General features: G+C 37.3%; 1 protein-coding gene across 2 annotated transcripts in view; it reads left to right on the forward strand.

The window, feature by feature from the left end:
* RET (ret proto-oncogene) overlaps nucleotides 1–22,447 on the forward strand; it is a 130,372-nt gene that overhangs the window by 9,862 nt on the left and 98,063 nt on the right. For both annotated transcript variants that reach the window (XM_048311757.1, XM_048311759.1), the window contains exon 2: nucleotides 24–101. The gene's annotated coding sequence lies outside the window, so the exon portion shown is untranslated. The remainder of the gene's footprint in view (nucleotides 1–23; nucleotides 102–22,447) is intronic.

Here is a 22,447-nt window from a genome sequence, read left to right on the forward strand (position 1 = left end):
TGATTTTTTAAATTTATTTCCAGGCTGAAAAGGTTATCCTGTTGCATTGTAAACAACCACTGAACCTTCTGAAGAGATTTCTCATCTGGGCTGTTTTGCTGGTGAGTTGCTTGAAGCCTGATGCTATAAAGATAATAGAATTAGCAGACCTAGCAGGCCTCATTATTTTTAATTACTATTGCTGCTGCTCACACACTACATGTAATTCAGTAAAGCTGGAGTGGAGTGAGGGGGGGACCCAACAACTCTGCATTTCAAAATTGGCCATCATAGAAGCAGCAGTTGTCAAATCTTCCTATGAATTATGTGTTTTTCAGATGTATCATTCTAATAATATTTTGAATAAATCTCAGAAATTCAATAAAGCAAAGGAGAAAAGGGAATGTGGGCCTTAAATAGGTCAAAATCTAAGTACCTTCAGCTCGCTTTTTGGTTCATTTATCAAAGCAAATCAATTGTTATTATTAGCCTATTATCATCATCCTTCCAGTGAGCTGGCTTCATTTTAATCAATATTTGTAATTAAATTACATCAAATGCAGTTTTAAATTGTAGCGACCTAGCTCCATGTAGGCTAAATTTATATGCACATCTTTATCCATTATTCTCGTTCTCTATTAATAAGGTATTTCTTTACAAATAAGCAATAAGCAGCTGTGTTGAAACAGTTATACATCAGAGTTGATAGTGGACCACCTGCTATGTTGAAATGCTGTTTGTCTTTTATTTGTATGGACTATATGCTTTAAATAGCTCTGCAATTGCCATTGAATTTTCCAGTCACAACGCAGAGAGACTGAGGACCGGTGCTCTGGGCCATGGTTTTCACTGGCTCCTTTTGGCTTGTAAACAAAGTATTCATGGACATGGATACAAATAGTATAAATACCATTCCTTGGTAGTTTCTTTTCATCCTGTAAGTATCTGCTTTGCTCCTCCAGGGTTTGTCTAGACAGTTACCCAGCTGTGTGCGTCTCAGTGTTCCGATTTCCCCCAATTTGGTATTGCTGCTTTGTGAATGCAGTGCTAAAAGCAAAAGTAGAGTTAGTCTTGCTTTTGTGTCTTGCAGTGTCCAGAGCAGGAATTTTACAGCTTTTGAGAGAGCAACAAAAGTGCACTTAATTTGCTGGGGTATGTTTTTTATTGTGGAAGGCTCTGCAGATTGTCCTCTTCTTCCCTCCCATTAATACAAATACAGTAACGGCACTATGGTTGAGAATAACTGTTTTGCTTCCCTGCAGTGATTTAGATACTAGTTAATCACGCAGTAGCAGTTTCCATAAGATGTACTTTCCAGGATGATAATGTGGTTCTAGTTCAAACATTCTTATCTTGGAAGTATTCAGTATCTGTGTGTCCATGCTAGTTTATGGCAGCAAGGGAAGTCTTACCTTCATTATGATTTCATAAACACATGTGTATGTGGGTAGGTGTTAGCACACATATTTATGCGTGTGAGTGTTTGTATATATAAATCAGAAGTCTTTCTTTGGTGGCCAATGAAGAGATTAGTAGGAGAAGTCTAATCCTGTTGCCTGTGTATGGAAGTCAATCATAACAGTGAGGTCAGCAAGGGCACACTCTGCACTACATCTTTCCAAATAATTCTGTTGTAGTTTAATTGATGTGACTCTAGGGCCATCTTTTGTATTTAAATATAATTCTAATCCTTAACTCTCTTATGTATTGTAGCTGGTCATCCAAACATTCCTCTTAGCAATAAATGTATAAACTCAGAACAATCTAAATTTCCTTGTCTCTGCTCTCCTGCTGACACTTGTGCATGCCATTTCTTAAATATGCAGTTTCTGCATTTTTCACTGACAGGTTATTTTGTCAGTTTTGAGTTTTGTATTTCCTTGAGTGTATATTCTGAAGGCAGATGCAGTTTTCAGTAATACTCTATCATAAAGGAGCTTAAAAATGTGAAACCAAAGCGATCATTACCCTAATGGGAACTGAAGTGCAAGTAACTATATTACAATATTACTATGCTTACCTCTATGCCAGTCATACGTGTTGTCAGTATGCATGTGGGGAGTGCAAAGAAGAAAGTAGTTTTAGAACTGTAACATGCAGAATCTCTGAATGTTTCAAGGCACATTCAATTCTTTCTTCACAAAGTTTCCCCATTCTCTTTCTTCTTAGGAGAATGTACAGTCTAACATACCCACAGCCTAAATTAGGCAGGTCTCAAGAAGGAAAATGTATGGAAAGATATTTGATGGCGCTTGTTTCTGTGCCTCCCACCACCTCCTTTTTTGGAATATTTGAAAGGATTTATACAGTTCTTGAGAATGCTTTCCTACATTGTATGAAACATTCCTTGCCATAATAACTTCTCCAGCAGCCACAGTCACTCTGCTGTCACAGGTGTTACAGGTGTTCGTTAAGGATTGAGTCCTGCGATCATTAGAATTTTAGGGTTGTATGTATTTTAGAGCATTTTCTTCATCCATAGACATGAAATATGGCACTTTCTCATGTGATTGTACTCTGTAATTTAGAAAATTACAGTTACTTGTGTGTGAATTCATCTTAACACTCAATACTCTAAAACCAGAATAATCAAGAGTGCTTAGTGAAACACTTTCCCTGTGAAAGTTGATTCATGATTTTGTCTAAGCTGTTTAAACACCTATTTTGCATGTTCCCAACATATTCCTTATACTGCCCTGTATATTTTAACTGAGCTGTTGCTGATTTATTGTATACACACCAAAACTGATCAAAAGACATCAAAATCCTTCCAAAATATTGGGGGCCAGGGGACTCTTTGAGGAGGGAGAGAGTTTATTCCAAATGCTTAAAGATATAATGAATGCTGGCGTGCTCAAGCCTTTTAATTCTGATTTCAATAGTTACATACACGTGGACTCCTTCTGTCTCATTTCTCCCTTTACTCTCCTGATGGGATATGAGGTGACTTTTGTGATAGAGGAAACCTATGAGGCTTCTGATAAGTGTGAAACCAGGGTCTTCTCTGTAGCGATAGCCTAGGAGAGTAGCACTTCACTTGTAGGTCAAAAAACGTGTATTGCCACTGGAAGTAGGTAGTGTTTTCTACAATAGCTGATCCCTCTGACTTTTGGCTCTCCATCATGGCATTCCCTAGTACATATTGTCCAGGTAACTGAATCAAAAGGAGTCAATACGAAAACCAGTATTTGCTCACTGATATTTCTTTTTGTGAGAGGTTGTTTTTTATTTTAGCTGTGCAAGATAAATACTTGATTTAAAAAAAAATCCTTTTTAATATGTGGATCTTAAAGCACATTCAGAAGAAGAGTTAGTATAACTTTTCCTGACTGATGTAGTTACAAAGAGGTCATGACACTGGCCAGACAGCAATATAAGCACCTTTGGAGTATAGGTTTGGCATAGGACAATAGACATTTGGTGAATCAATCTTTGTCCAGTTAACCATGTGCTAAAACTGGTGGCCTTTTGATGTACTTGTCAAAGTATTCAAGACTAAACACGTCATTAGCTGTCTTGCACTTCAAAGTGCAGGGACATGCTCCTGTGAGCACAACTGAAATCTGTATTTGTAAGGAAGGCTGGTGATATGGAATATGGACTGGAGTTCATTTAGGTGGTGAAGGGAGGAGTAGGGAGAGTAATTAAAATTTTAGTACTTCATCTGATGCCTCCTTCTGGGAAAATAGCCACAACAGCATTCCCATTCATGTCATGGCTGAATAAAATCATAGCAAAGTGAAGTTTTATAAAATTTAATTCTGTATTGTAAACAGAAAAAATAACTAGAAAAAGAGTAGAGACGAAAATGTATCTTAATCAGAGAAAGGATGTTCAGTGCATGACTATTTTCTCATACCTTTGCTTCTGCATTTTTTTCCTTCCCAGCCTTCAGATGCTGAGGTGATTTTAAGTGCATCTTTATTTCAGAAGAAATTTAAGTACAGATTTGCATGTTCATTTGTGGCTTGGGTTAATTAGAGGTCAATATTTTCGGAGGGATTAAGGGGTATGTGCAGTTTCTGTGGGATGAACCTCAAAAAGATATCAGTGATTTATCTATCCATATGCATGTGTGTGTGCATATAAGGTATGGTACTTAAACATCTATTACAGAAAACAGCGCCCTGGGGACTTGGGTAATAGATCATTTTAATGTATGAATAGGTTACATCCCTAACTACTAGTTGGGAAGGGTTACTTCTTATGGGAAGGGGGCTAAAGTAAATGGCCAAGAAAATTTATAGTGTTGCAATTCAACAAAAATATTGATTAGAAGATGAGGAACTCCATTTTTATAAACTTAATCAGCAGTGATTGTTTGATTTCAGCTAGTAGTCTGTCAGGGAGAAATAAGAGCTTTGAACCTGGAGTGGTGCAGGGGGGGAAAGGAGCTGGCAATATTCTAAGGGAAAAAAAAAAGTACCAAAAAACCTAAATCCAAAAGCACGAATGTAACTTTCCAGAAGATTCAAAGGCTAAATATTTAAAAGGAGATAGAAACTGCCTAGGTTTTGTTTTGTTTGCACTGCCATATAGTTGCCTGACTGGAAATTATATTTCAACGAGCAACTGCTCTATTTATTGGCTTATATTTTATTTTGCTAATATTCTGCTAGTGTCCTGTATTTCCATAGTAATCATGTAATAATCCATTCCACAAAACTGTAGGTTGCCAAAATCCATTTAAAGCCGCGAGTGCTGTGGCCAAAGGTCAGTGCTGGGGGAGTTCTGCTCCTCAGTGTGCAGGTGCCACTTGCGTCACAGCCATTAAGCATGAACCCAAAATCAATTTCACTGCATCTTTGCAAGCTGGCAAACGTAGGAGTCACCTCAGCAGGAAAAAAAAAAGAGACACAACTGGTACACGTGGTATGCTTTTATAAAGAGCTGCACAGGATCTGAAAGAAGTTTTGAAGCTCTTGTAACTCTGGTTGTATCTCCAAAACCAGCTGTTGTATTGTCTCTGCTGCCACCATTCAGGTCTTCTCTGCTGCATTTGTATACTGCATTTCAAGTGACTTGCCAACAACAACAGTCTGATAAATTTGCTTAATGAAGCGAGGTTTACAGCGGTATCAGAAAGCGTCTCAGAGTGTGGGCTTCTGATTCTGGATTTAAAATGACAATGTGTGGCTCCTCCTCACTACGTGATCCACCATGACTGTATGCTTTCATTGCCGTGCTAGAGATTCTGCTCTACCTCCTTGTTTGAAAAATTGACTTTCTTTCCCTCACTGGTGTCACAGAGAAGATGAACTTTTAAAAAGATTTTCCTTCTGAACTTGAGATGATACATCAGGAGGATGGCAATGCCTTTCAGGTAATTTAGTGGAAGGGCACCCAATTAATCAATGTATCAATTTAAAAAATCAGTTGAATACCAATCATTTGCCATAGCAGTCTTGGTTACCTTAAAGTCAAAGCCTAAGTAGTGGTGAATTTAAAAAAATGGAAATAAAAATCCTAAACCTGTTTGGCCCTTGGGTACAGTTTAAGTTACTGTTTCATGATTAAGTTGTGTTCGGTTCTTTATATGAATTAGTTGCTATTTTTTCTTCAGAAAATTGTATTCTTATTGCTTTCATTCATCAGTGATTTACAAGCACAGTGATATAAGGTTCTGAAGTACCAGTGAATGGCTCAATCTCCCAGGATTCTGTCATACGCATCATAAGTACTCATGTGTTACCTGAGAGCCTCATGTGCTTTCATGGCCCCAGGATGAAGGCTTCCTGCCTTTGCACAGCTATCTGGAGCAAGCAGGAAGCTGTAATTCTGCCTGAAGGTTCTCTCCCTTTTAAACAGTCTTTGGACTGGGGAATGATCCATGGCTCCAAAGAATGGTGAGCAGCTACTGCTGAGGGGTTCACCCTGTAGGACAAGGGCTCTCTAGGATGTCTCTCACCCACCCTGGCTGCCAGGAAAGGTTTTCTCTGCTCTCACGGGCTTTCTTGGTTGTGGGGTCACTACTGGATCATGTCAGTTTCCAATTCCTTCAAAATTCTCTTGGGCAAGATGACCACTACTGAGTGTTTTTAATTTGACATTTTCTTTAGAAGCTATCAATGTCCCTGGAAATAACATCTGTCTGGGAGGTGGCAAGCTGGGAATTGGGTGCCTGCCCAGCCATAGCATAACAAGGCTGCAGGGCACAATTGACTGGGGTGAACAGGGAAATTTCTGAGCCATTGATCCACAAGCCCACATAATGTGTGAAATTGGAAATGTAGCCTGTCAGAAGAAGCTAGCCATATATTTTTAGACTATCTTAAAAAAACCAGTACCCTTAACCATAGTTCTATAGAAAACATTCTTGTGGTTTTGGTTTTTTTTTTTTCTGAAGGCTGTTTTGAGGGAGGTTTAGTTGTTTGTTGTTGATGTTGTTTGGGGGGATTGATTGTTTTGGCGGGGGGTTTTTGTTGGTTGTTTTGTTTTTTGAATTATTTTCTACTGGTAAAGATTGTAATTTTTCCTTTTAAAATCATTTTAGTAGACCAGCTTCTCTTTCATGTCACATAGGTTTGTGTGAGCACATATACATACGTAGCTGTTCACATAAGTGGTTTTCAGAAGCCAGCACTAAGAAGAATTTTTTGCATTATATTTCTGGCTGGTAGAACCAAACGCCTGGCAGGACAAGAAAGTGTGTGGAGACCTATTTAACATGCATTGTTGCCAAGATAAATGAACGTGTAACTGTATCCTTAGGAGAAGTCTAATCTCTTCCTACTTACTTTCTTACCTATGCTTACAAATATCTCTTGGCTTCAGTGGAATTATTTCTGATTTGCATGTGTGTGAAACCATCCTAGAGACTATCATATATTCCTCTTTTGTCATTTTTCCCACTTTTTGGAGGGTTATTACTGCACCAGTCCTGTAATCCCTAAAAGAGGTTTCCTAGCGGCTGGGAAAAGTTTGTTGGGATCTGCAGATGCCTGCTTGAAGTAGTTTCTCATTCTATGAATGGATTTTTCTGTCTCATTTGCTAAAAGAATATATGAAATAAGGTGGCTAGGCTGGGGCAGCACCTTTCAGCACAGCTACCCTCTTGTTTAGTCCATCCACTCCTACTGAGCAGTAACAATTACCACTTGCACGAAGCTTTTTGTCTTATTAGGTATGAAGAGAACATTAGCTATTCAGAAACTGGAATATTGCCATCTCTACCTGTGGAGGAGGAGAAGTGAAGGCTGTATGGGCATTGACCACGTTTTAATGTTTGCAATCCTCTTCAAGTTTGGGAGATTATCTTTTGTGCTACGTGCCAAAGCCTTTTAGCATACAAAATTCAGCAATTTTATTCTTTCTCAGCATAAAATTGATGAACCCTACCTATAAGTTTTCTTTTTTAAGCTATGCATGATTTGAGAAGTGTTTCTATTCCTAGATATGAAATAAATATCAACCTATGTTTCACAAACTACTATTTAGTAGCATCTACCTCTTAATCATAAAAACCCTTCACCTTTACTACGTGTTTAGTGTCAGTAATGGCAATTGCACAGGATATTTGAAATGAAAGATTTTCTATGACCCTCACTAAAGAGTAAGCAGATCATTCCTGTAGGGCCCGTTAACTTTCACACAGATTTGAGAACAAAGTACAGTTAAAGACCTTCCATTCATCTCTGAGACAAGAAACAAACTAGAGTTCTAAGTCACCTGGTGGTTTAAAGAGTAGGCCAATGTAAAAGGAAACTAATGAACTCTGCTGCTATTTTGGTAAGAATTAAAAAGTGAATCAGATCATAAGCACTTAGGTCTTTTCCTACCATCTCTTATGAGTTTCCTTACATTTGGTTGCTCAGGGCAAGTGTTTTTTAAATGGTAGTCCTGTAAATATTCTGTATTCTTGGCAGCAAACGAATTAACTAGAAAAACCTAGAAAGTTATGACCTGATGTCCCACTTTATTGCTTATCCAAAGCACATTAAAACCAGTTCCACAAGAATTAGACCAATCCAATTTGTGTCTAAAGTTTGCTGTGAAGAGCAAATATTGCTGTTTAATTAAAGTTATTAAATTTATTTTAAAAAGAGAAGAAAAATGTCAATGAGATAGCCTCTAAATACGTTTATTCATTCAAATAGTGAAGTTATATATTAAATTAAGGAGAAATAATAGGAGAAAGAACATTTGGTGAAAAAAGTTGTCTCATTTCCTTCATTGTGTACCAGCAGTACTCATACCCTTGGCACATGGAGGGAGAAAAGTCGTGCTTCCAAACATAAAGATATTTACTGCAATTATAATCTAGATAGAAAGCCAACAAGACACCAATGGAGTTCCTTGTAATTATTTTATTTAAACTTTATCTTCTAACATTTTTTACATATGCAGCCAAGCTGAAGCTTATTTCTGCACATCTCTTGCCCATAGTCTTCAGTGCTTCTATAAATATTAATTTTAATACTATCTCAGTGTTTCCAGTATTGCTGGTTCACGTAGCAAATTATGTTCTTCATAAATTACATAGTTTTTGTTATTAGCCTCATATAAATAAGTAGATTTGCCTGGATTTTAAAATGTTCGGTTTTGCTTGAGAAGTTAAGCAATAATGCTAATTTCTATTATTTATCCCTTTCCCAATAATATATCAGGCATTTTGCAGATGCAGAGCAAAACTGCTCTTCTCCTCAAATACTTTATAACTTAGGCTACTTTATTTTCAGTTTTAACCTTCTCAGAAAATATTGAAATAATTTTTCCAAAATAAAACTTTTCAAGCTTGTCTCACAAATTCAGCTAAAGACTTCCTCAGAGCTAGCTGATTTCTGATAGTAGGATTATTTTTAGCATGAGTTCAAACAAAAAAATGGGGATGCACAGGGCCATGTGCAGTTTTTGTTGGATTTTCTTAGTTGCTATCATATTATCCATTGGTATGGCACTTTTATTCAGGTGGTCAACAGGGCCTGTAGAGCCTTTTTTGGTGCTTTTATATATGTATTTATTGTTTCATCCTTGTAACCCATGAGCTTCCTCTTTGAAGGGCAGACAGTCAAATTCCAACAGCCTTATATGAAGACCATCTAATATATGTCCGATAGAAGAGAGAGGTATGTGGACCCTGGCTAAGATATTCATTTATTGTTGTTGCAATGATTCATCATTCTGTCTGATCTTGCCCTCTTAGAGTCTATGTCATTAATGAACATTGGCATGACACAAAATCAAAACTAATTTCATTTTGTAAGGGACACCCACAGCTGTGACTCTTGCTGTAAATATGATCATGTTGTTTTTCTGTCACAATGATGAGTAGATGTATGTAATGTTAATAACATAGCCTTTCTAGCAGTGATAGGAGAGAAAGAGTTCAAGCTGTATTGTGTAAAGCTTGGAGTTTATATAAATGGGCCAAGAGAGAGATTTCTAGCTATTCATCCTATTAAGATAGTTCACAAATCAGGTGGAGTGTTCTTTGCTTAATTTGAAACTGTTGGATTAGATATTTAAAAAACTAAAATCAATATTATGAATCATGAAGGAAGGCTACTATAAAGCTTTTCTATACCGGAGTAGGAGGACAGCTCTGGAACTAAAATCATGCACAGGATTTGTCAGCAATTCCCTTCAGTGATTTTTTCAGTATTTTTGTAAAAGAAAGACAGAGTCCTCTATGATTACCATGTGCCACAATGGCAACTGAAAGGTTTAAAGAGAAAGATATCATATCCCCTTTGATAAAATCATCATTGAAATGTGATAAAGGGAATTTATCCCCCAGTTCTCGAGGTAGTTTATTAATTTCTGAAATCTCCTTTCATCAATGGGTGAATTACTATGTTATAGTATAGAGAGGGACATAAAGTTAAAAATGAGCAGCCTCTCCCCTGATCCCACAATCACAGCTGGCCATCAACGTTTCTTCTTTTCAGTGATTAATCTACACGGGAAAGGCTTGCTTTTTGTGTGCAAAACTTGCTCTCACGTGCTGCATGACACTTGTGGTAGCATTAAGCACTTTAGATAATATAATCAAATCAAATCTGAATCTCCCTGTTCTTTCACTGGTGCTTTTTGAGGACTAGACTTGAACTCAAACCTAAATTAGGCTGCTTGGATTATTCTCTAATGGAAGCAGATCCCTTTTGGCTGCTTTTTTTCTTGAATATTATGACTTTATTGATTCTATGCAGTATTATTTATGGTTCATTTTGGTTTTTGTTTATTATCTCTTCTTCTGACCCTAATATGGAATGGTTTGGAACATAAATAGGTCAGCTGACACACAGCAAACACACACAGAGGCAAGCAAAAACTCCAACAAGCAAGCAAACAAGCAAAAAACTGAAGAAAACCACCACACCAAAAAACCCTACAAACAAACAAACAAACTCCCCCACCCCCAATATCAACTCAGCAGCAACAAAGCCCCTAATTTTTCCCCTTCATTAAATTCGTCACCTCTGTATTCCATTCTTGTGTGCCTTCTCATTTGCGGTTTGCGGCTGAAATGAACTGTTGGAAGCAACTGCTTCTGTTCATGCTCTGGTTACACCATTTCCATCCTTTCTCTCCGTTGTACCTCAGCCAAAGGTTTGATTTTGAAACCTTCATAACCATTATCAAAACATGAAAGGGCATAATTTTGATAGGTCAATATTAACTATTTCAATCCTAACCCCTTCTTGTTTTCAGGTTATTGCTGCATTAGCCTCAACCCTCCATAAAAAAGAAAAGAAAAAATTCTAGGAAGGAGAATTTTCATTGTTTTTTCTGGAGCTCATAAAGTTAGGATTCTCTTACAAAAGCAACCATCGAGACATTTTATCTAGGCCGTGAAAAAGGCGCTCTTGTTAAGCAGTTTCATTTCCTCTTCCATGTACTATGGTCTGGTCAAATATGCTGTTGATTACCACGATCAAAGACAAAGTAACTATTTAGCTTCTAATATAAACAGGCTTCAATTACCTACTAAGTCTGAGATCTGAAAATTGATACTAAAGAAATGTTCTGGATCTGTGGTTTGTAGTTCTGGAGTTGCAATGATAGTGTTCATTAAAAGTCATTCTTGATCTTTAACTGGTTTAGGATTGGTTTTATACGTTTCAGCTTTCAAATAACTGAGTAGGAAGAAAGAATGGTAATCCAAGTGGCAGGCATAATGGTCTACAGAGTCCTTAAACTTTCAAAACAAACTTTGAGAGTATGATAGATGAGGAAACGTGAAGGTAGAGTAACGATGTAACTTGTTCAGTACTGTACTGGCCCTGTTCTATTAGACTGGTTTCTGAAAACTCTGAGATTTTAAGACTGACTGATCATAAGTTTTCACCTCAGGACAGATGCATTACCTCTCTTTGCAGGCTTCTGTCTGCATGAACATTATTGATTGCAGGCTGGGAAACTGGGAAGCACCATTGAGTTACTGTGCCCAGACACCTCAGTGGAGAAAGAAATGCCCATCTCTTCCCCCTACAGCTTAAGCTGTGTCCACGCTCATCAGCACCATTAAGCAGTGCTCTCAGTAAAACAAGGGGAAGTTTCTCTGTCTTTAGTAGTTACTGTTTGGGCTAATGCTCATGAGAATGTTTACTATATTAACTGCTGTTAATCCTCATTTCTCAGGCCAGCTTTGAGTGAGAAGGGGAGATTAATCCCAATCTTCTAGCGGCCTTAGCCTGTCCTCCACTGGAATTGGTCCCATTTGTCAGAGCATTGGTACATAGGCATTTTTCAGATTCCTTTGTCTTTCTTTCTCTCCCATCTGACTTATGTTTTCAAGATTACCTTTGCTACTCATGAAAGCGTCGTACAATTTTGAGAGAGAATTTGAAAAAAACCCAAACCAACATAAACTAAAATCCAGCAATATGGAAGGATTTGTGCTGTGTTTGGTATGCTTTTGGGTGAGACTGTAAGTCACTTCAAAGGAACCCTGTTTGATTCTTCGGCCCTTCTGTCCCCTGCCAAGACAGGGAACAACACTCGTGCTTGTTTCCTTTGATGAGGCAAGTCCATTGCTCTGCACTGTCTTTTTTTAACCTGACAACCTGAAGATGAAAATAAAGACCAAGAGCTGCATAGCACCCTCCTGTTCTCCCATGTCACTGGGTCGTGACAGAATAAAGCGCAGAGCAAAGTCTGGCAGTTTGCAGCAGACAGCTCCCCAGGCAGTAAATCCACTTGCATGGGCCTATGGCTAAGGTGGTCAGCCTGCTCTGGGTGCTCCACCTTACACACAGCTATAAATTGTTTCAAAAGCAATTTCTAAGTCACTTTTGTTTTCATTTGGGACATACTGACTATTTGAAAATATTTTTATATCATGTTTTCCCTTACTCCTTGATCCCTTTGCATGGTGTAAAGGTGAATTAAGAATATAAAGCTCTAGCCAGCCAAAAACATGTTTTCTGTTTGAGGCACTGCTTGTCATGAGAAAAATCCAGTTTGCTAGTTAGTACTGAAGCTTGAATTTTAGAGGAAACAATTACCCTTGTTAAAAGAACTCTGTTTAATGTACAGTGCATAATGAGAGGACAACAGGGAGGATCATTTCACTACTTAATGGACTACAATTAAAGCAAACTTTTGTCCTCTTTTTCACCAGTGTAACACAGGCCAGGATTATCCTCCTATGACTGAAGAAAATATGAAAGGTATAGTTCGGCAGCTGCTTTGTTTCTGTGGAAAGTTTCCTGACAGTGAAGTACTGTGCAAGAAGCAGCTGCAGAATCAGGCCCTCTGTACACAGGCACTTGTAGTAATCTTAAAAGAAATAGAATGGGACCAGCAAAGTGGCACTTCAGCTCAAAGAAAAATCCAACGTCTTCCATCTGCTCCCTGATTTTGCAGCTGCAGTGAATTATGATGTGCTGTCACATTTATAGGGTGATTTCATCAACTGATTTATTTAATTAATTTAGTTTTAACATTGTACAAAGGGTATGTGATAAAGTGGTGTAACTCTTTCCTCAGCCACCACACCAGCCAAGATTTATTTTGAGTATCCTCCGCCTCCCTGTGTCCTCCCTTGTGCTTTTCAAGCTGCAGCCAAGGGAGAGTTCGAAACAGCTGATTGGACCTAAAGCTGCTCAACTAACAGGGCTGCCATGGAGCAGAACTGGTAACTTGAATCTTGTGTTATGGTGCTAGAGTTAAAACATCCATATAGCCTCTCCACCAAAAAAACATCACCCTGGTGTATCCCTAGTGACTCCTGAATGTGCACAATGTTTCATGTAGAAGAAGGGATGCACCTGGGGCCAGGTGGTTCCGTGGTTCCTTGGGGTGTTAGCAATTTTAGGAATATGCTTTTTTAATATGCTTCTTGGATATAATCTTGAAATGGCACAGACAGCCCTCTTTTACTTTATTTCTGTAATCTATATCTATATATGAAATCTATAGGTGCTAATAGATAAAATCAGTAGCATTACAAATCCAGACTTGTGATTGGTGACATGCTGGTTGCAAAAATAAGGGATTCTTTCCTATGATGGTTTCAATAATCATAGTACATTTATAGAATGCTACTATATAATACAGATATGGGGAAATTAGGACACAGCTTTTGGCAGCAGCTGTATGCAGACTCAGGAAGTCATGATCTCTGTGCTGAAAAACTTCATATCAAATAGGTGAGATAAGTTAAAAGAACAGAAGTATTCCTAATTAAATATACTCTGATATACCTTTTTGTGTGTGTGTGCATGAGAGTGAAAGAGGTGTTGTTTAATTACACTTCTTGGCTGGGTGGACGCAACTCTGAGAAACCAGAGAAAGTTGCAGTTTTGAAATTTTTTGTCTTAATATTTCTCCAGTGCTCACTTTGACTGAGGGCAAGGGCTATGCTGAGTAAAACCCAATAAAATACCGAGAACAATTTAACTGAGTCAATGCAAGATGTCTACATTTGTAACACATATTTTGTAGTACTGATCACACTGCAGTTATGAGCCATAAGAATTCAGTAAGTCTCATATATGAGGAAATAAAACCAATTATTTTTGGTGGAAGAGAGAATGAAAACAATCAGAAAGGACTGGATATCTATTACAATGTGTACAGAAAAGTGGTCTGGGCATCTTTTTTTTGTACCCCTGCTTTATGAAGCCAGAAACGATGCAAATATCTTCTGTGTTTCATTTTCATTTGTCTTGCTTTGTTTTTCATAGACCTGAAAAATATTCAACCTTTTAAACTGTATTTTTCTGTTTTATTTTCCTAGAAATCAATATTTACTGAGAACATAGCTTATTTCTATGGAATGAGACCACAGAAATAAAATGGTTTTTTGTTAGTAGTAAAACTGTAAAATAAAAGCTCGGTTAAAATGCATGTGCTTCATCTGAAAAGCTTCAAAGTTCTGTTGGCTGTTCTAATTTCACAATATTGGATAAAATCAGTACAAAGGGAAAAGCATTATTACAGAAACTAGGCTTGCTTCCACGGTGCTAGAATTAGGATTGTGACCCTAGAACTCTAAGCAGCATTCAGCAAATAAAATTGAGGAACACCCAATAGTTTCTTGTGTAAGGTAATCATAAAAGGATTCATTATGTGGTAGTTTGAAAAAAAAAAAAAATAGTCAAAACAGTGTAGGAGCTATATCTTAATTTCAGAAATGGTCAGAGTAATTAGAAGTTGAGAATATCATTGAGATAATGACACACAGACTTTTTGGAAGTTTATTAATCAAAAGGTGGAGATGAGAGGGAGAAAATAGCACAGCATGTTCAGTAGTACAGAATGATGAACTATGAATAAATTACATAGAAGATCTATTTTTGTAATAATGCCCATTTCTAATTATTTTTTACCTTATGTCTACAGCTAAAAGTGGGTGTTTGTGTCACAATCAAATCAGATTTGCTTTCTCCGTCAGTATAGTTTATCTGAATTAATAAAATTCTTCTTCCCCCTTCCCCCACCAAGAGTTTGTTTAATTCTCATGTTGCAGCAGACCCACATCTAAAATCAGAGTTGGTTCTCTGTCACTACTGCACAGAATACCTGTTGTTCTTTTTGAAGAATTCACCTTTTGGTTTTCCAGTCAATACAAATAGCCTGGCGTGGATGCTGATGCCTTCCTCCATTGCCTTTATTTTCTGTAATTTCTGCAGTAGATATTGCTTGTCATGGACCCATGTCCTGGTTCTTCTCACTGAGGGGATTATTTAGGCTGCCCTAGCTGAGTACATGTGAAATCAAGGACTCCTCCTTGTGAAAGAAATATCTGGTAAGTACTTTTAAATCTGAAGCAGCGTCATGTGAGTTGGTAGTTATGGGGAAATATAGTAGAAAATACTATGTTTAGCCAGAAATTTTATCTATTATTGTTGAATGATGTGTTGATTTTTATGAACATATCATAATTGGAAGATTCCTTCAGGGCTGTGTTTAAAGTTTTTGTCGGTTTTATTTTTTCCTTTCCTTCTTCCTGCTAATGTTCAACTTGAAAACTAGCACCACTTGCATCACTTCCAGACTGAACTGTGGTTTGTCTAGGAAATGAAAATGAAATGCTTCTCAATCAGAAGTCTGATCTCCATATGGTTTCTCTCAATATTAATAAGAAGCTAACAAAAAATCATCCCCTCTTGTCAAATGCAGAATGTTTGACTTTCATATTCACTTTTTAATTAGAGAAACATGTCTGAACCTGGGACACTGGGCAGTTCACAGACAACAAGCTAATCCATCACAAGTCTAACAAATTAGCATTTAAAAATAGTCTCAGTGCTGTCCTTTGGTCAGTAACAAGAATTATATTGTTATTACTTTATTATTAATGTTCTTTTCTCAGTAGTAGTCATCTGAGATGTCTTTATCAAACTGAACATGATCTGGGTAATGAAACAATGGTGGGAAATGTATTATTGGACCTAGCCAGCAGAAGAGAGAAGTAGCTAAGAAAAGTTTGATTTATCTTTGTTTACACGATGCATAATAATGTTGAGACATTTTGTGAACAAATCAAAATGTTTTCTGTTAGACGTGTTTACAGATTCCATTTTTTTTACTCTAAACCACTGGAGGAGCTTATAGAGAAAACAACTCCTTTAAAGGTTTCTTTATTGGGTTCATTAGTTGCTGTTTGATTGGAAAGGAATAATACATTGCCCCCACTTCAAAAAAGTATATTTATGTAGCTATACCAGCAGAAGACTAGATCATAGCTAAGAAAAAGTCTAGAATCAGTGCAGTGACTATTAGTAAGAATCAGAAAATATTTGAAATCACTGCTCATTCATGAGGGTTAGCATCTCATTAGGTAGCAGATTAGGACCTTGGTCACAGTAATACCTTCCAAGATGAAGTAAATGACACAATGTGTGCATACTATGCAACTTCTTGCCAGACTCCTCTGAAGTGAAGCCAAGTTCAAACTATTTGAGCTCTCTAGTATGCCTTTTCTAGCAGTATTTGTCTCTTTAGAGTCACCATTTTTGAGCATCCTCACCACCCAGGTAGACTCCCAGAATTTTTCTGACTTTCTTTATGGCTGTCTTCTGACTCCTCCTGCATTTTATGCCCCATATCCTTTCTCTTCAGTGTTTGCCTCTGCGCTGTGTGATCACTACATTTTCTTTCTGCCTTCAAAAATCTCATCTCCTGCATCAGGCTTTTTAATTCCATTGCTGGTTATGTATCAGTGGTGAAGGGGGCCATCATCTTTCCTGAGAAAAGTACAGCTTTAATGGTCTGTAGCCATGTGAAATAGTAATATCCTTCTGTGTGCTTGCGTAGGCTGTAAGCATGCTGCACTTAAGCAAAAAGCATCACATCAATAACAAGAAGAATGCAGTGAGTATTTTGGTTATTTGAAGCAGATGAACAGATAATGAGCAAAAATACCCTCTAACCAAAATCAAGAGTAAATGCTGTGAAAATGGTGAACTACAGAGTATTGGCCACTCTTGAACATTGCAGCTTTGTAAATCTTTCCATTCGTTTGTCAACAACACCACCACTTTGCCTTCAGAGATTCATGTGATCTCTTGTCCCTTTTTACTCTGCCTGGCTTTTCTTTGACTTTCATATTTGAACTGTGGGAAGAGTACATAATAAAATTCATCCCAAATTGCTAAGATTTGCTTGGTTCCACGTTAAATGATACAAAACCTCTGCGTTCAGCATAATTTCAATCTGAAATCATAAATCTGCTCACAGTCACTCAGCCTAGGATCACGGAGAAAGTTTTTAAAGGGCCCAAATGGAGCTTTCATAATAAAACCTGTCAGCAGGTTTGGATTTCATTACAAACAATTTGTACAGTTCTTTTTCAAAAGCAGACATGAGCAACTGGCCAAAAGACCAATCATGAATGAGTCATGCTGTCACCAGAAGAAGATGAATTTTGCCTACTTAAAATGGAACAAAACGCTAGTAATGTTCACCACTGGTCTTTTTTTTGGACAGAACAAGTCACCTTGTGGTGCTCAAGATTAGGATTTTGGCAGCTAGATTAAAAACTTCCAGAAAGTTGACCAAACACAGCACTGATCTTATACTGTAAAAAGGTGCCTAGTCCATGAGAAAGTAATAAATGTACCATAAGCTATGAAACCACGAGCAGCTGTCTGCTAACCAAAAGAAGACAGCAGGCTAATGCCATGTGTTGGAGAACTGCCTGCCTATAGAATTAGCAGAAGCCATAAAGCCTGGAGTTCTTCCATCCACACGTTCATGGCTTTTTGATCAGTATTGAGAGGACCATAAAAGAAAGAATAATTCTAAAGTCTTCTCTCTGCTAAGAGCTGTGCTGCCATTTTTTTAAATTAACTTTTTAAGAAAATGACAGGACTCTGAAGGCCAAAATAGCTGATATCCTTTAAAAATGGGGAGATTATTAAACCCCTGAATAGAATTTGAGAAATTGTCATGAAACTACAGCATTCTTGCAGACATATTGTCCATGCTCAAGATATATGACAGGACTCTGGGCACCTATGTGTAATATATCTTAAATGACTTCCTAGAAAGGTCTTGCTAAAAATACTGCTGTCTGTCTTCATAATTGAATGGCTCTAATATGTGCCTCTTAAAATGCTTATGCCCAGAAATTGTACTAAGGCTACTATAGTTCTAGAAGTTCCTTAAATGTGAAAAAAAATCAACTATTTTAATGTGATATTGATTATAACATGATATATTAATTCACAGTGTCCTTCTGAATTTTTATTTCTTTAATGAATAAAGGGAATTTAATTTAAGATAATTAATTTATTTTATACTTTTCATGAAACACAAGGAAATGTGTTTCTCTTGATGGAGAGTTAACTAGTCTTAAGACTTTACGCGTTTCTTTGAAATACCATGTACTGTCTTCCAGTCCTTTACACTGGCTGTTTAAGGAAAATCTTGGAAGAAGGCATGATGGTTTTAAAGGAGAAGGAAAAATCAATAGGCAGCTACTTAGAGTATTGCAGTATGCAGATAAGCAGCTTTGCTAAGTCTGAACTTTGCACAGCAACATCAATACAACTTATAGAACAATGAACTTCAATACAAATGCTGTGGAGGGAGAGTGGGGAAATGCCTTTTATAAACAGAGCTGTAAAGGGTGTTAATGCATGTTGACAAGTGCCTGCTTGAGTAATTTACTGTGTTCAAATACTTTGCAAACTAATTCTTAGCAATAACTGCTTCAGAGAAAAAGGCATGGAACTGATGTGGCCTATTGGTGTGAAATGCAGCCTTCCACCACTACAAAACTGACATGTTTAGAAAGGCTTCATTTCCACAGGGTGTATTAAGAGAATAATAGGGTTTTTTATAACTGTGTAGAATTTAAATGTCTGTATACAAAGAAGTATTTCACATGTTGTAAATATTTCAGTGTAAAAGATTTGAAGTATTTTGTGAATCATAGCTTTTTAAGTGTATGCTACAAGGATTATATTGGCATGTGTCCTGGATAACTGCATTATACTTATGAGTGGTGAAGGCATGAATAAGTTATTGGTTATACTAAAGAAAGGATGTGGTGAGGTGTAAGAGTTTTAAGTACCTACTCCTTATTCCTCAAGAAAATAATTCATTGCGTACCTGGCTATTCATTCAGCTTTCTAAAATGGAGTAGTGACAATGATCTAGCCTTCAGACTTTCCAAGCACTGAGTGGGGCTGAAATAGTAATTCCAGATGTAAAAGACAAATACTTCTGTTAAATTTCTAGGTTTGCTGGGAAGGCTAGCTTAAAGGAAGTTCTTGGGCAACCCTTTGGAGAACTTCAAGTGACCATTTGTCCTCGCTCCTGTGTCTCAAAGGTATAATTAATGGTCTGCCAAACTCCTGGTTTCTCATTTTTGGGGAGCGTCTGATAGTTTTCTTACTGAGTTTTCCTGTCTTTTACTATGTGTACCAAGGATGAATGTAATGCTGGAGACTGTCTGGGTCAGTCAAACCAGTTGTTAAAATAACCACTGGTCCCTCAACTAGCTGCTAGAAATTGCCTTCAGAAAGCTCTTAGGGTTCTCACGGCTGCTGCCCCCTTGTCTGTAACTTGGAGTGCCTGTGTGTTGTTACGTGGGCAATTGCTCTTTCCCTGCCCTTGCTTTCATACTCCTCGAGTCCACTGGCAAAATCAGATGAGAAATCAATCACTGCTTATAATGCCAAGAATTAATTTTCATTGAAGGAAGTCCTGGACATTCTGGTAACGTCAACATTTAAGTTTAAAATGCATAGCTAGAAAATCGAGGAAAAAATATTCAAATTAGAGTCAAAAAACAAACAGTGTAAGTATGGGAAGCAGTGATCTCAGGAGTATGCATCTTGCTTTGATTCCTGGAGAAGTACATCCCAGCAGAACCTTCTGACTGTTAACTAGATGAATTATAAGCAGAAAAAGTAAATGTGTTCACTTTTATGAAAATGTAACAGCTAAATGTTTTTGCTGTTTACCTATTTCTACATTTTATAACTATGAATATCTCAGTAGTGGGAAAAAAGTGGAACTGAATGTCATTTTAATTAAAAACATAATGAAAATTGACACTTCATTGCAACATAAGCAATTCCAGCTACTCTCATTTAAATGTTCAGAACAGCTTAATATCTCATTTTTAGATAATTTTAACTTTCTAAAGATTGCATGATTTCATACATTGATCTGGACCCAGAAAAAAAAATCTTTTAGCAAGCAGTCTTTAGAATACAAAAGAAAAAAAAGCTATGGTGGTGTAAGATGCATGAGATCAGATCCAGGGACACATCTTGGCATCTTTCTCAATCTTTGCAGGTTGCTTACTGCCCCAAGACCTCAGAGAGCACTAAAGGCTCCAATCTTTCCAGCCTAATGTCTCCCAAATGTCACCCAAAAGCTGTGCTTTGTCCAGAGTAGGTTTTTTTTTGCAAGCCCCAACTCAAGATGCTGGAGGTTTTGGGCTGGTTTTGTTTATCTGTTGGGCTGGTTTGTTGTTTCTGTTTGGTTTTGGTTTTTTAAATTTATTGTTCAGAACAATTCACCATAAGACCTTTACACTTTACAAAATGGCCAGCTACAATTTCAGCTGTGTCTTTCCAACACTGTGATACTTCTGAGTCACACACATTAATCCTGCGTGACAGTCAGGAAGAAACAAACTGTTCCTGTTGCCCTTCTGTCTTTGCTGGATACTTGAAAGTCTATCCAAACTTTAATAAGTTGAATTCCTTACTGTAATATTTGGTTTATTATAAGTGTTTTTAAAATCATGGACTTACCAGGATCTGAAAGAGCTGGTATGGTTGAAAAAGGCACTCAAATCAGCAAGATGTTTTTTGCAATGTGTTTGGAACCCTTTATATCACTTTCTTTTGGGAATCTGAATTAAGCAATTTAAGAGAATTTTAAAGTAATTTATTATTTCTGCTTCTAATAAAGTTGTATGAATATTTTTGCTCACGGTGTCCCTGTTAGCATGGAAAATGGGAAATGTCTAACTTCTCTTGCCTCAAAATATACTTTTTTCAGCTAGCTGCCTGAATTTCAGTGCTTATATTTCCCTCACTGGTCTTAGCTAATGGCACTGTATACTTTTTCCTAAAACTGAAGCATTCAGCTCCAAGGAAAACTTCTTAGCCAGTGGCAAAACTACATAACTCCATTTGCCCAACCGCAGCAATGCTGTGGTACATTGGCTTGAAGATCCAGTTCCTTGTGCTTTGCTGATCTTTTCAATGTCAGTGAACCACAATATTGCTACTGTGTACTGTGATTGTTTTCTGCACTTTTCTCTCCTGCAGTGGGAAGTGTAAATCTAAATGTGACTTTCAACATTCTCCACTCTCAGTCTGATGGGGGTTTTTTATTTGTCACATCTCTGCCCTCTGTGACTACAGTGATTTGTTTCTTTTCTGTCCTTCTGAGAGTAATGTTATGTGATGTTGATTTGAAGAACTGGCAGAGAGGCCAGTCCTCCATTTATCTCAGGGAGGATGCTGGAACTAAATCATTACTCTGTTGCTGAACTAAAGGAACTGTGAAGGAGCTGCTCACCAGTGAGGACCATTAGCTTGTTCCCAAAACAGTCTGTCTTAGTGAAAAGTAACTGCTGTGTGAATAAAGCCCTGTTCTTCATCTAATATACTACAGTATCCATCCAAATAAGTGAAAAGACTGTTCTCTGATGCATCTTAAGTGCTTATTAACATGAAACACTCAGAAAATAGGGTGTATATTTCCAAGGGAAATCAGGGATCATTTTTGACCATCATTTTTGTTTAATTCAAAATCTCCTCTGGACACATTTGGAAAAACTCTACTTCATGGATATCAATTTGCAATTTATGAAGCTGTGATGCCAAAGGTACTGTTTCTGCAGTAGGTCATAATTCAACATTCTGAGTACACAGCAGTGTGCTGTTGATGCTCAGTCCCAAGAGAGGGGGTGGGCAAAATATGTGAATCTGATTTCCAGGACTGACTGCAGCAAAGGAAAATGTAAATAAACTGTGAGTTTTTATATCTTTCACAACAGGGATTGCTCCCCTCTTTATTCCTCTTCTCCTGTGTGGGAAATAGGGCTTTTTCTGCATATTGCTGCCTGCCATCCTTTTGTTTTTCCACTTCTAAAGATTTTTTCTTCCAGATTTTTCATCTATTAGGTTTGTATATTCAGTATTATTTAATCCTTAGAAAGTGCAAAGTGTTTGAATTTCATAGTTTTAAGGTATCAATGCTATCATTTTGGGGCATCTACTTCCCTTTTGACTAGGAAATGAAATTTCCAAAGTTTACATGTTCAGTTCCTCTTCCCAAACCTTCTGGTACATGTCTCTCAGATGCAGTTATCTTTTGAAGAGCTACTTCTTCATATAGACAAGAATAAACAGTAAATAGCCAATGATTTATTTTACCTCTTGAGCTTCAGCATTTGAAGATATTTGTTATCTGGGAACAATGACTCAGGTAATGTAACTGGAATTATTCATGGGTTATGGAGGATGTTAAGCTCTTTTTATTCTGTATTAATAAGAAATCAAATGACCTGTGAGGTCTTTAACAAACATACAAGTGTAAGTCTAAT

The sequence above is a fragment of the Corvus hawaiiensis genome, chromosome 8 (assembly GCF_020740725.1).
Source record: "Corvus hawaiiensis isolate bCorHaw1 chromosome 8, bCorHaw1.pri.cur, whole genome shotgun sequence".
NCBI lineage: Eukaryota > Metazoa > Chordata > Aves > Passeriformes > Corvidae > Corvus > Corvus hawaiiensis.